This window comes from Oncorhynchus tshawytscha, linkage group LG08, assembly GCF_018296145.1.
Source record: "Oncorhynchus tshawytscha isolate Ot180627B linkage group LG08, Otsh_v2.0, whole genome shotgun sequence".
Classification (NCBI taxonomy): domain Eukaryota; kingdom Metazoa; phylum Chordata; class Actinopteri; order Salmoniformes; family Salmonidae; genus Oncorhynchus; species Oncorhynchus tshawytscha.
Genome location: NC_056436.1, coordinates 44,561,930 through 44,575,035, shown reverse-complemented (window position 1 = coordinate 44,575,035; position 13,106 = coordinate 44,561,930).

Sequence of the window (13,106 nt, the reverse complement as noted above, 5' to 3'; positions counted from 1 at the left end):
AAGGTGCAGGGTAGAGTCCGGGGGGAAAGCCGGCTAGTAACAGAGACTAAGTTCAGGGAAGGGTACTGGGAGGAGGCCGGCAACTGGTGACTATAAAACAGTCTGATGTTGAGGATATAGAAGCTGTTTTTCACTCTCTCAGTCCCAGCTTTGATGCACCTGTACTGTCTCCGATCTAGATGGTAGCGGTGTGAACAGGCCGTGGCTCGGATGGCTGAGGTCCTTGATTATCTTCTCGGCCTTCCTGTGACACCGGGTGCTGTAGACATCCTGGAGGGTAGGCATTGTGCTGATCGCGGCACCTTCTGTTGAGCCCTGCGTTTGCAGATGACGCAATTGCCGTACCAGACAGTGATACCATATCTTATTTCTATTACAGCATATTGGATGACTCTCATTCATATTCCATTCATTCATAGGCTACTACGTGATACTCACATTTTCCCTATACCCATCATGAGGTTGCTACAACCTAGCCTATGAATGAAAGTATACAAATATACACATTCAAAAGTTTGGGGTCACTTAAAAATGTCCTTGTTTTTGAAAGAAAATCTATTTTTTTTGTCCATTTAAAATAGCATCAAATTGATCAGAAATACAGTGTAGACATTGTTAATGTTGTAAATGACTATTGTAGCTGGAAACTGCTGATTTTTAATGGAATATCTATATAGGCATACAGAGGTCCATTATCAGCACCCATCACTCCTGCGTTCCAATGGCACATTGTGTAATCTAATCCAAGTTTATAATTTTAAAAGGCTAATTGATCATTAGAAAGCCCTTTTGCAATTATGTTAGCACAGCTGAAAAAACTGTTGTACTGATTAAAGAAGCAATAAAACTGACCTTCTTTAGACTAGTTGAGTATCTGGTACATCCGCATTTGTGGGTTCGATTACAGGCTCAAAATGGCCAGAAACAAAGACCTGTCTTCTGAAACTCGTCAGTCAATTCCTGTTCTGAGAAAGGAAGGCTATTCCATGCGAGAAATTGCCAAGAAACTGAAGATCTCGTACAACGCTGTGTACTATTCCCTTCACAGAACAGCGCAAAAAGGCTCTAACCAGAATAGAAAGAGGAGTGGGGGCCCCGGTGCACAACTGAGTAAGAAGACAAGTACATTAGAGTGTCTACTTTGAGAAATAGACGCCTCACAAGTCCTCAAATGGCAGCTTCATAAATAGTACCGGCAAAACACCAGTCTCAATGTCAACAGTGAAGAGGAGACTGGGATGCTGGCCTTCCAGGCAGAGTTCCTCTGTCCAGTGTCTGTGTTATTTTTCCCATCTTCATCTTTTCGTTTTATTGGCCAGTCTGAGATATGGCTTTTTCTTTGCAACTCTGCCTAGAAGGCCAGCATTCACTGTTGACAATGAGACTGAGTTTTGAAGAGGCCAAATTCCCTCACCATCACCGACTACACAACACGCAGACCTCACGATTTAACTTCAATCACTCTGTCTATAGAGAAACAAAAGGGTGGGTAGGGAGAGTGTACTGCCCCTACCTTCTGCCATACGATCGATCTCTAATGGCTTCTTCTCCTTTGATGGCCTCTGTTTAATCAGAGTAAAAGCTGGGACCAGCTTTCTGCCCGGTCACAGGCATTAATTTGTCCTCTCCCGTTCATTTGTTGTTGTTTTCATTACTGCTCCAGCAACAGGCCAGCTTTCATCATCCAGCTGATGTAGCCCTGCTCAATAATAAAGCAGTAAGGGGGGCGAGATGAATGACCCGTGGGCCGGCGGGCCGATTCATAGCCCCACAGCCGAGACCCAACATCTGTACTTCCTTCTGTAATATACTGTACACCAAAATACCTTTCTACAATTCGAGAAATGTTGGAATTGGAGCATTAAATCCAGTGCTCATATTCCACATTTGTCTTTATCATTCAATTATACATTTTCTTCTTCGTGTTCTTGGAAATGGAAGGAAATTCAATTGTATTTGGAGTTAAGCAGCTTGGTCTGAGAAAATTCTGTGCCAACTTTTTTCAGGCATGTGGGGTTCCTCAGGGATCGGTATCAGGCCAGCTCCACATTTAGTTTGGGTCAAGATAAGAACACATATAAACGGGAGCTTGTTTCACATCAGTACACGGCTTAGGCCACTCCAGAGTCCAGAGCAGAGTGAAAAACCTCAGGATCAAACAGCTGTCAGGCTTCCAGTTCCTTACAAAAATGTCCCCCCTATCCCCTGAAGTCATTAGCTACAGCCGGTCTACTCCTCCTTAGTGGCCCTTTAGAATGGGTCAGTGCCCTGGCTGTTTGGTTCCTGTTCTCAGGCCATGTTAAAGCCATCACACTGCACAGCCATCAGTTCCAAGGCTCATGTACCTGTATTGTCCTGTCATTGTATAGCATAACGAGCGCTCCAGTGGCTCACTATTTCTCTGTGCGTGTGTGTGTGTGTGTGTGTGTGTGTGTGTGTGTGTGTGTGTGTGTGTGTGTGTGTGTGTGTGTGTGTGTGTGTGTGTGTGTGTGTGTGTGTGTGTGTGTGTGTGTGTGTGTGTGTGTGTGTGTGTGTGTGTGCGTGCGTCCCTACTTGTGTGTGTGTGTGTGTGAGTTTATCTATCCTTGTGGGGAACTAAACTAAAATCCCCAAATGTCCCCACTAGGAAAGTAAGGAGAATTCTCCCTCTTGGGAACATCCCCATGAGGACACAGGCTATTTTAAGCTTTGGGGTTCGATTTGATGTGATTTATTAGGATCCCCATTAGCTGACGCCAATAGTGACAGCTTTTCTTACTGGGGTCCAACACATAACAAAAAAGACATACACCTATCATCTATCAGTTACACATACTGTGTCTTCAGAAAGTATTTAGACCCCTTGACTTTTTCCACATTTTGTTACGTTACAGCCTTATTCTAGAATGTATTAAATAGTTTTTTTCCTCATTAATCTACACACAATACCCCAATATGACAAAGCAAAAACTGTTTTTTTTTATTTTAGCAAATTCATTGACGCTACAAGGTTGGCACACCAGTATTTGAGGAATTTCTCCCATTCTTCTCGGCAGATCCTCTCAAGCTCTGTCAGGTTGGATGGAGAGTGTCGCTGCACAGCAATTTTCAGGTCTCTCCAGAGATCGGGTTCAAGTCCGGGCTCTGGCTGGGCCACTCATCAAGGATCTCTCTTTACTTTGCGCCGTTCATCTTTCCCTCGATCCTGACTAGTCTCCCAGCCCCTGCTTCTGAAAAACATCCCCACAGCATGATGGGATGGTATGATAGGGATGGTGCCAGGTTTCCTCCAGATGTGACGCATGTCATTCTGGCCAAAGAGTTTAATTTTGCTTCCATCAGACCAGAGAATCTTGTTTCTCATGGTCTGAGTCTTTTAGGTGCATTTTGGCAAACTCTAAGCAGGCTGTCATCTGCCTTTTACTGAAGAGGGGCTTCCGTCTGGCCACTCTACCATAAATTCCTGGTTGGTAGAGTGCTGCAGAGATGGGAGAACCTTCCAGAAGGACAACCATCTCCACAGAGGACCTCTATCAGAGTGATCATCAGGTTCTTGGTCACCTCCCTGTCCAAGGCCCTTCTCCCCGGATTTCCCAGTTTGTGTGCGTGTGTTTGTGCATTTGTGTGTGTATGTGTGTGTCTGATCCATGTCAGCAAGGTCTCCAAATAGTCCCATTCCCTTTATTCACTCCTGAACAGTAGGACATCTAGTATTTATACCTATATGAAATGCATCTGAGGTGTCATTTAATGGTTTTCCTCCCGTCAGTCAAGGGATTTACCATGGATATTTGCCATCCGTATCCTCCAATACGTGACAGTTGAATCAGGCGGTTCATTATTACTCAAGCTAGAATGTGAGATTGTAACATGAGCTGTTTCATAGCAAAGTGTCATTGTCCCTTTCAAGGGATAGATCAGATATAGGTATTCTCCACTGTTCTCCAAGCTTGGCATTCATTCACAGAGAAATATCTGATCGATTTAAATCCGAATTTGACATTGACATCAACCCCTCCTCTCTTCCAAGGGCCTATGCAAAAATCATATAACTTGACACCCTCCAATACATCTGTGTATGCTTGATTTTTGATTGGTATCAAGTTTCAAACTGGAAGTGAGCCAAACTCACTTGCTGCCAATGACCATGCACTGGTTGACTTGTGTCTTCCCACTCCCCTTTTGTTTAATCGCAGCAGATGCTATCATAGCAAGTGGAAGACTTATCTCTCCAAGCGCTTTAGGGTCAGCAAATTTCGTATTAGCGATAAGCAAAAGAGTCGCCGCAGTGCTATATTGATGACCACGCTTTCCACTAGGTGAATTAATTACCCTGGCCCTGTCACACTGCTAGCCCTCTTTGTCTAGTCTTCATTTTTTTCTCTGTGCCTCTCTTTCTCTCTCTCTACCTCTCTTTTTTCCACTTAGCTCCAGAGCAGTAACAAGCAAGGTCAGGAGATGTCTAGGGAAACATTTAGTGGCGGGACAGGGGCCAGACTGAGCTTGGGCTGGAGGCAGATTCCCTGGACCGAATGCAAGCAAGCAAGGTCACTCCCGAAGTCGTCCAACTGGCATTAGTAGCGAAACACAGAGCTTTTTGATTTATCCATGTTGCACTGCTTGATGTGGCCGCATCAAACCTGGCTACTGACTCCATGTTATACTGTTCCAGCAGGACCAATGACCGAAATGTACCCAGCTGCCTCAAAGAACCCCACTGCTCCCTAGTGGACATCATAACCAAGACTGTTTCATTTTTTTAAAAATGCTTGTCGATTAGCCCTGAAGCTATTCACATATTTGGACAAAATGTGACTTGGTTAAATTAGAGGATGACTTGAATAATGAGTGTACACTACAACTACGTCAATGCAGGAGGTGGTGGGTTTGGGGAAATTATAGTTGAATAGTGATGTTCAACGACACATCCTGCTCGCCACTGTTGGTGTACCATGCTGTAGTAGTGTGTCCTTACCCTGACAGTGACTGTACTCAAAGACACAAGCAAAACAAGAAAAACATGGGTTCAAATAAGGACAAAGCCTCTACGATGCCATTTACCGAAGACGATTGATGTTCATTTGTCGATCACAACATGCAAACACATCTATTTAGACAGTCTTCAATTATTTACCAGTATAATCTGTGCTATCAAGTGTGGAGCGGGTACCTGCTTGCCTAATGCACTGAATTGAAACTTTGAGAAGCCACACTCATCTCGACTGAAAATTAACAGCAAAAATTCCTGACTTTCCAAACTTTTCCACGCAGAGTACACTCTTCGCTGCTCAAGCCAAGAAGATAAGCCGTCTGCTCGGAGACGTCGGAGAGGGAGTACAGAAACACTCTGTACACTGTATTCGGGCCCCATGATCCTCTCAACCTCTCTACGCCGCTGAGCACATTGGGGCGCACTCACCGGCGCTCCCGCCATTCAGATAAGCCCAAACAGCTCCTCAAGCTGTTTGCAGGACAACAGGTACAGCAAGCTTTACAAGGAGATTTGAAGAATATCAGGGACAACTGAGTATTAATTGAGAGCATTAATTGAGAGTCAGGTGAACTACTGTTCTGTGGTCTGGGGAAATGCATCATCAAGTGAAGTTAGGATGCTGCAGAATGCACAGAACAAAGCAGTCATGCGCAGTGTTCTTGGTTGGTCATCAATCGATAAGATAATTTTTAAAAACATGCTTATTTTATTGACTAATAATCATCCTTTAAAATGGCCAAGTTCTATTCACAACGGTACTCAGTTGGTAAGAGACAGACATTCCGTAAATACTAGGAATAGATTGTTCATCATCTATGCGTTATCCAGAAAGAAAAGAGAAATAGGCAAAAGAACATTTCGATTTAGAGCAATAAAGGAATGTAATAAATGAACTGAGCAAACTATAAACCTTTCAATATATAAATTTAAATATTATTTTAAAACGATTTAAATGTAATACATAGAAATGTTGTGGGACTATAGTGGATGAAGAGTCAATATTTTTTAGATTGAGTATTTATTGGGTCATTATGTTAGTATATTATTTATGTTTCTAATAGTGTGTTATATGTGAAAATGTGTTCGTATTATAAATTGTATTTTAATGTTTCAGGACTCTTGGAAGATTAGTCCAAATGGGGACTAAAAGAGATCCAAATCAAATCCAAATCAAAGCCCCTCCAATGCCACTACTCGCCCCACTTCACCCCCTTCTGCACCCCTCATCTCTGCCCTAACCTCCCCCATCCATGCATTTAGAAGCTGGGGGCCCGTTCCACAGGCCAGATGGTCCAGTGGAGCGATGGGCGAATTGATACGGACCTTGCCCTTCTCTCAAAAATGAGGTGTGTCTACAAGAGGGAAACGGAGGAGGGAAGGAGATTATTGTGGAAAATTATTGTGGAAACTGTGCCTTCCCCAGAAGCTACAGAATCTCCACTTTGCTGCTACTTCTTCTCCCTTTCATGGCGGATTGTATCCTGTTATAAGTGGGTTTTAGCCAGTGACAAGGATACGGCTCACACCGCTCCCCGCTCCTCGACAATACAATTACAGATCATAAAGGGAGCCGAGGAAGATATATAAATGGAATCTAATGTGAGGTGCATCATCATCGACAGACTACTTTCTCCCCCTCCACATCCCCATGTTCATGCTTGAGAGGGCATCATGAGAGGATGTTAATTGTGACTACTGGCATCCACACAAACACACACTGCTCACATAATGATATTGATGTCCTACTACCCTTGGAAGGACCTTGGTGTGTTAATCCACTAAGCTACACAGATATACACAGGTGACCAGTTAATTAGGTACAACCATCTAGTACCGAGTCGGGCCCCCCTTTGCCTCCAAAACAGAGTGAATTTTTGGGGAATGGACACTTTGCTCGATTGGTATCAAGGGACCTAAGCTGTGCCAGGAAAACATTCCCCACACCATTACACCACCGCCACTAGCCTGTACCGTTCTCACACCAGACAGGACGTGGCCATGGATTCATGCTGCATTACGTCAAATCCTGACTCCATGATGCAACACGCACCGGGATTCGTCGGATCAGGCAATGTTTTTCCACTCCTCAATTGTCCAGGGTTGGTGATTGCATGTCAACTGGAGCTGCTTCTTCTTGTTCTTCTTCTTCTTCCTGCAAAACTCGTACATGACTCGGGAGACACTGTGCATAGCTGCTGTAGCATAGCAGGGGAATGGACAGGGGCTGGTGTTGTGTGTGACACTAGACTGAGATAGAGAAAAAGTAGCCACTGACTCGCACTAAATAGACAAACTTGTAAATGCTATAGGTTATTTATTATACCATCTGGCAGTGCCTGTCTTTACTGCATCAAATCGATGTATAAAAAAAAAAGCTAGCTAAGATGTTCACTAGGCATGGCAGCTAGCTAACTAGGCTAGTTGAGGCTCCCGTCCATGTCTAAAACAACTCCATTTAGATGTAACAACAGCCTACCTGTCGGTTGCTCGTGGTAGCCTACTCCTTTATTTAGCTTACTCAATTCCATAATTTTAATTGCATTTTGAATTGACTAGCGATCTCCTAAAAAATGGAGCCAACAACAAGCTACACGCGTGAAACCTGTGTAGGCTATACAGTATGTCTTTTTATGGGGCACACGTCATCAAAATATCATTCAAAAGTTTGTTGTTTTATTAAATTAAGAATTTTAAATGTCATGGTATATTTATGTGTGTAGCAATGTCACATAGATAATTATATTTAATTGAGGCACATTTAAATGGGCCAAATGTCCCCTCCCCTTCTGAAATTAAAAAGATGCTTACACCTGCAAAAAAGTTATTTGTGCAAATAACCAATGACGAAAAACCCAAGCACCAGAACTAATGCTGCTGATCTCACGCATCCATTGTAATCATGATAGATCTATGGTACCATTTATGTTCCATGAGAGATTATCCGTTGACGAATGATGGACAACAGATGATTTCCTCTATAAAAACAACACTATGTCGCCTTTGTGCCATATGTACTCGTCCAAAAATCATTGACCTGGGTTGAACTTTTGACATTTTAAAACAGAGAATAATTGAATGCATATACGATTTCATCCGTCTTCATGAGTCTGTATGGCCGTAGCCTCAATATTAGCAAGGTTGCACAGCAATAGGTGTAGTGTTGTCTCCACAGTGACAGCACATATGAAGTCTATATTGAGTATAATAAAAAATGTTGCTTAATGTTTCAGTTGATGTTTCAGTTGAGTCTCGAGGTTGGAATAAGCAGACAATTGGTAGAAAGAACCCCTGCCTTGCCATGTTTTGAAAAGGTGGCTTCTGGGTAGGTTTAACATCATAGCAATGTCAGAACGAAATGTGACAGAAATTGTGTTTTTTACATTGGCTTAAAGTACAGACAGCTAGAAAATGGTACAGTATATCACACACTGCAGTTGAGGCACAATGGAAAAGTAATTCTGTTTTGAAAGTTGATAAACTTGTAATCCCACTTTTGAGAAAATGACCCTTGAATATTTTGGTACACCTACTGGCCCTTGAATGTTTTGTCTACACCCATTCAGCATCGTTCACACCCTCTTAAGCCTTATTTCTTTAAGGATTTTCTCATCTCCCGGCATGTTCAGCCCTTTTTATTATCTCACACAATCATGGCTAGCGGGAAGGTTCCTGTATTCTTTTTGTGGCTAAACCAACTAGGCACGTAATTTAACAATTTGATTTGTATTTATGGATTTGTTATTAAGGCACATGCTCTAGAAGGCATTTCTGCCAAAAAATAAATGTGTACGTTCAAATGGCGCTCCTGTGAAGTAGTGACGTGTGACATACGCCTAGTTTCCTGAAACGAGTCACAAATATGGTACATGCACTGACAATCTCTGTCCTCCTCGTTCCAACATGAATGCAGAAAAGGTCACATTTGTCAATGTGACACCACTGTTGCCCATTATGGCCAAGCAGAGAAAACGAGGTGTGTGCTGATGTCATGGCATTCTAAATTCCATACACATGAATGCACACACACACACACACACACACACAAATCCATTGTAACACGCACATACCCTGTTCACAGAGAAAACTAGGTCTGTGGCATTCCAAATTACACACACACATCATCTCCACCAATGTAACTCACACAAACACTGTCTGACTTTCTACATGCTGCACATTACCTAATCCCTGAGCATTGTAAAGTGGGGCATCTCTGAAGAAAGGAGGGGCGGCTGCATAAATAAGCAATTGATGTGTGCCTCTTTCTCCATAACTAGCTTTAAACTAAAACTCCTGTGCCCCAGCTTCCATATGCACAGTGCCATTAATCAAAATAGTTGTTGGAAGTTCTCAAAGAACAAATAAAAAGTGACGTAAGTAACTAAAACATCAGGGAATGGAGACAGGGGCGACCAGCCGACCACACAGTGGCTAGAACCACAGTAGTCACCTTGAAATAAAGGATGTCGTCATTTCAAATAATTGCTACAGCATTAAACAGAAGTGTAGTGATTTAACATCATTAGAAGCATTAGGCGCCTGCACCATGTCAAGGTGTTTATCAATACCTCACCGTTTGGCAAGCTTTTCCGCACTAATATTTTCTGCAAGGTTGCTCACGAATCAGCATAAGCCGCATAGCATAAGTGTGCATACTGGGTTATATTTTTGCAATATTTTCCAAGCTCCCTAATGATTTAATTATAATTGTTTCTGCTTTTGTCACGAGGAGGAGTGATTACACTGACTGTGCGGCCCACAGATAGATTGTAGCAGGGTAAAGGTTTGCCTCATTAAAATGCATACATTTTATACATCTGTACCAATCTGGGGGCAGCTCTGGAAAAAAATAGAGACGACTGTAAATTACTATAATAACGCAAACAGAATCAGGTTGACAGCGGTTCGTTGGATGTAAGCCGTGTGGGACTGATTTTCTTGCGTACAAGAAATGTCAACAGCTCTTAAGGTATTGATTGGCCGGAAATGTAACATCATGCTATTAAGCACATACACTTCCTAAAAGATTTTAATTGAACTCAACTACAATTATGAACGGTCTGAATGTCCATATGTACTTTCTAATGTGATAGTAGAACATGTACGGGGGCAAGAATAATAAAAAATGAAGGCCACTTGATCTTGCTCAACATAATTTATTGATGAAGGACTGAACATGCAACACCTTTGGGACTCAAGTGGGGTGAGCCCGGCGACATTGTCATGTGCAATCAGGCAATTCCTTGAATGTTTTGTCTACACCCATTATTATTTTAAATACGCACAGTACCAGTCAAAAGTTTGGACACACCTACTCATTCCAGGGTTTTTCTTTATTTTTACAATATTCTACATTGTAGAATAATAGTGGAGACATCAAAACTATAAAATAACACATATGGAATCATGTAGTTACCAAAAAAGTTTTAAACAAATCTAAATATATTTTAGATTCTTCAAAGTAGCCACCCTTTGCCTTGATGACAGCTTTGTATTCTCTCAACCAGCTTCATGAGGTAGTCACCTGGAATGCTTTTCCAACAGTCTTGAAGGAGTTCCCACATGCTGAGCACTTGTTGGCTGCTTTTCCTTCAATCTGTGGTCCATCTCATCCCAAACCATCTCATACACACAAATCTAACTAAGGAATGGAATAAGGATATATAAATATATGGATGAGCAATAACAGAGCAGCATAGGTAAGATGCAATAGATGGTATAAAATACAGTATATACATATGAGATAAGTAATGCAAGATATGTAAACATTATTAAAGTGGCATTATTAATAACCTCTTGGAACTACACCTCCCGGATCCGGGAAAATTGTCATCAACTACACTTAGCATAACGCAACGGACAAAAAATCTTACTAGAAAATATTCATATTCATGAAATCACAAGTGAAATATAGTGAAACACAGTTTAGCCTTTTGTTAATCACCCTGTCGTCTCAGATATTGAAATGATGCTTTACAGCCAAAGCAAGACAAGCATTTGTGTAAGTTTATCGATAGCCTAGCATAGCATTATATCCAGCTAGCAGCAGGAAGCTTGGTCACGAAAATCAGAAAAGCAATCATATTAAATTGTTTACCTTTGATGAGCTTCGGATGTTTTCACTCACGAGACTCCTAGTTAGACAGCAAATGTTCATTTTGTTCCATAAAGATTATTTTTATAGCCGAAATACCTCCTTTTGTTGTTCGCGTTTTGTTGAGAAATCCACCGGAAATTGCGGTCACGCCTTTGTCTATTACGCACAAATCACTCTGAGAGCCACCACCTGACCACTGACGCAATGTTGTTCATGCTCATTTTTTCAAAATAAAAGCCTGAAACTATGTCTAGTGGCTGTAGACACATTAGGGAAGCCATAGAAAAAGGAATATGGTTGATATCCCTTTCAATGGTCAATAGGGATGCATAGGAACACAGATGTTTCAAAATAAGTGTCACTTCCTGAGTGGATTTTTCTCAGGCTTTCGCCTGCAATATCAGTTCCGTTATACTCACAGACAATATTTTTACAGTTTTGGAAACTTTAGAGTGTTTTCTATCCTAAGCTATAATTATATGCATATTCTAGCAGCTGGTCCTGAGAAATAGCCCATTTACTTTGGGAACATTATTTTTCAAAAAATGAAAATAGTGCCCCCTAGCCTTAAGAGGTTTTAAAGTGATCAATTTAATAAAGTGGCCAATGATTTCAAGTATGTATGTAGGTAGCAGCCTCTCTGTGTCCCAGCTTTGATGCACCTGTACTGACCTCGCCTTCTGGATGATAGCGTGGTGAACAGGCAGTGGCTCGGGTGGTTGTTGTTCTTGATGATCTTTTGGCCTTCCCGTTATATCGGGTGCTGTAGATGTCCTGGAGGGCATGTAGTTTGCCCCCGGTGATGCGTTGTGCAGACCGCACCACCCTCTGGAGAGCCTTGCCGTTGTGGGCAGTGCAGTTGCTGTAACTGGCGGTGATACAGCCCGGCTGCTCCCAATTGTGCATCTGTAAAGGTTTGTGAGGGTTTTAAGTGACAAGCCAAATTTCTTCAGCCTCCTGAGGTTGAAAAGTCTGTATGTAGGCAGCAGCCTCTCTGTGTTAGTGATGGCTGTTTAACAGTCTGACGACATTGCAATAGAAGCTGTTTTTTAATCTCAGTCTTCTTCACCACCCTGTCTGTGTGGGTGGACCATTTCAGTTTGTCTGTGATGTGTACCCCGAGGAAATTAAAACTTTTCACTATCTCCACTGCTGTCCCATCGATGTGGATATGGGGGTGCTCCCTCTGCTGTTTCCTGAAGTCCACGATCATCTCCTTTGTTTTGTTGCCGTTGAGTGAGAGGTTGTTTTGCTGACACCACACTCTAAGTGCCCTCACCTCCTCCCTGTAGGCTGTCTCGTCATTGTTGGTAATCAAGCCTACTACTGTTGTGTCATCTGCAAACTTGATGATTGAGTTGGAGGTGTGCATGGCCACACGGTCATGAGTACAGGAGGGGGCTGAGCACACACCCTTGTGGGGCCTCAGTGTTGAGGATCAGCGAAGTGTTGTTACCAACCATCACCACCTGGGGGAGGCCCGTCAGGAAGTCCAAGACCCAATTGCACAGGGCGGGGTTGAGACCCAGGGCCTCAAGCTTGATGATGAGCTTGGAGGGTACCATGGTGTTGAATGCTGAGCTATAGTCAATGAACAGCATTCTTACATAGGTATTCTGCATGTCCAGATCGGATAGGACAGTGTGCAGTGTTATGGTGATTGCATCAACTGTGGACCTATTGGGGCGATAAGCAAATTGAAGTGGGTCTAGGGTGACAGGTAAAGTGGAGGTGATATGATCCTTGATTAGCCTCTCAAAGCACTTCATGATGACAGAAGTGAGTGCTATGGGGCTGTTACGGATACAGGTATCCTGTGTCTGTGTGCGTGTATACTGTGTACTTTTCTCTCCTTCTCCCCTCACAGGTGAAAATCATCACTCCCCAATCAGTCAACAATCAATCATCTATCAGAAGACACACCTCCTCCTATTTCCTACCCTATCACAGTTCCTTCCCCATGGTTTAAAAACCCCATCATTTGTTTGCTCTAGAGCTCAATCTCTCTGTAAATGCCATGTCTGTAGGTCTGTGGTTCAC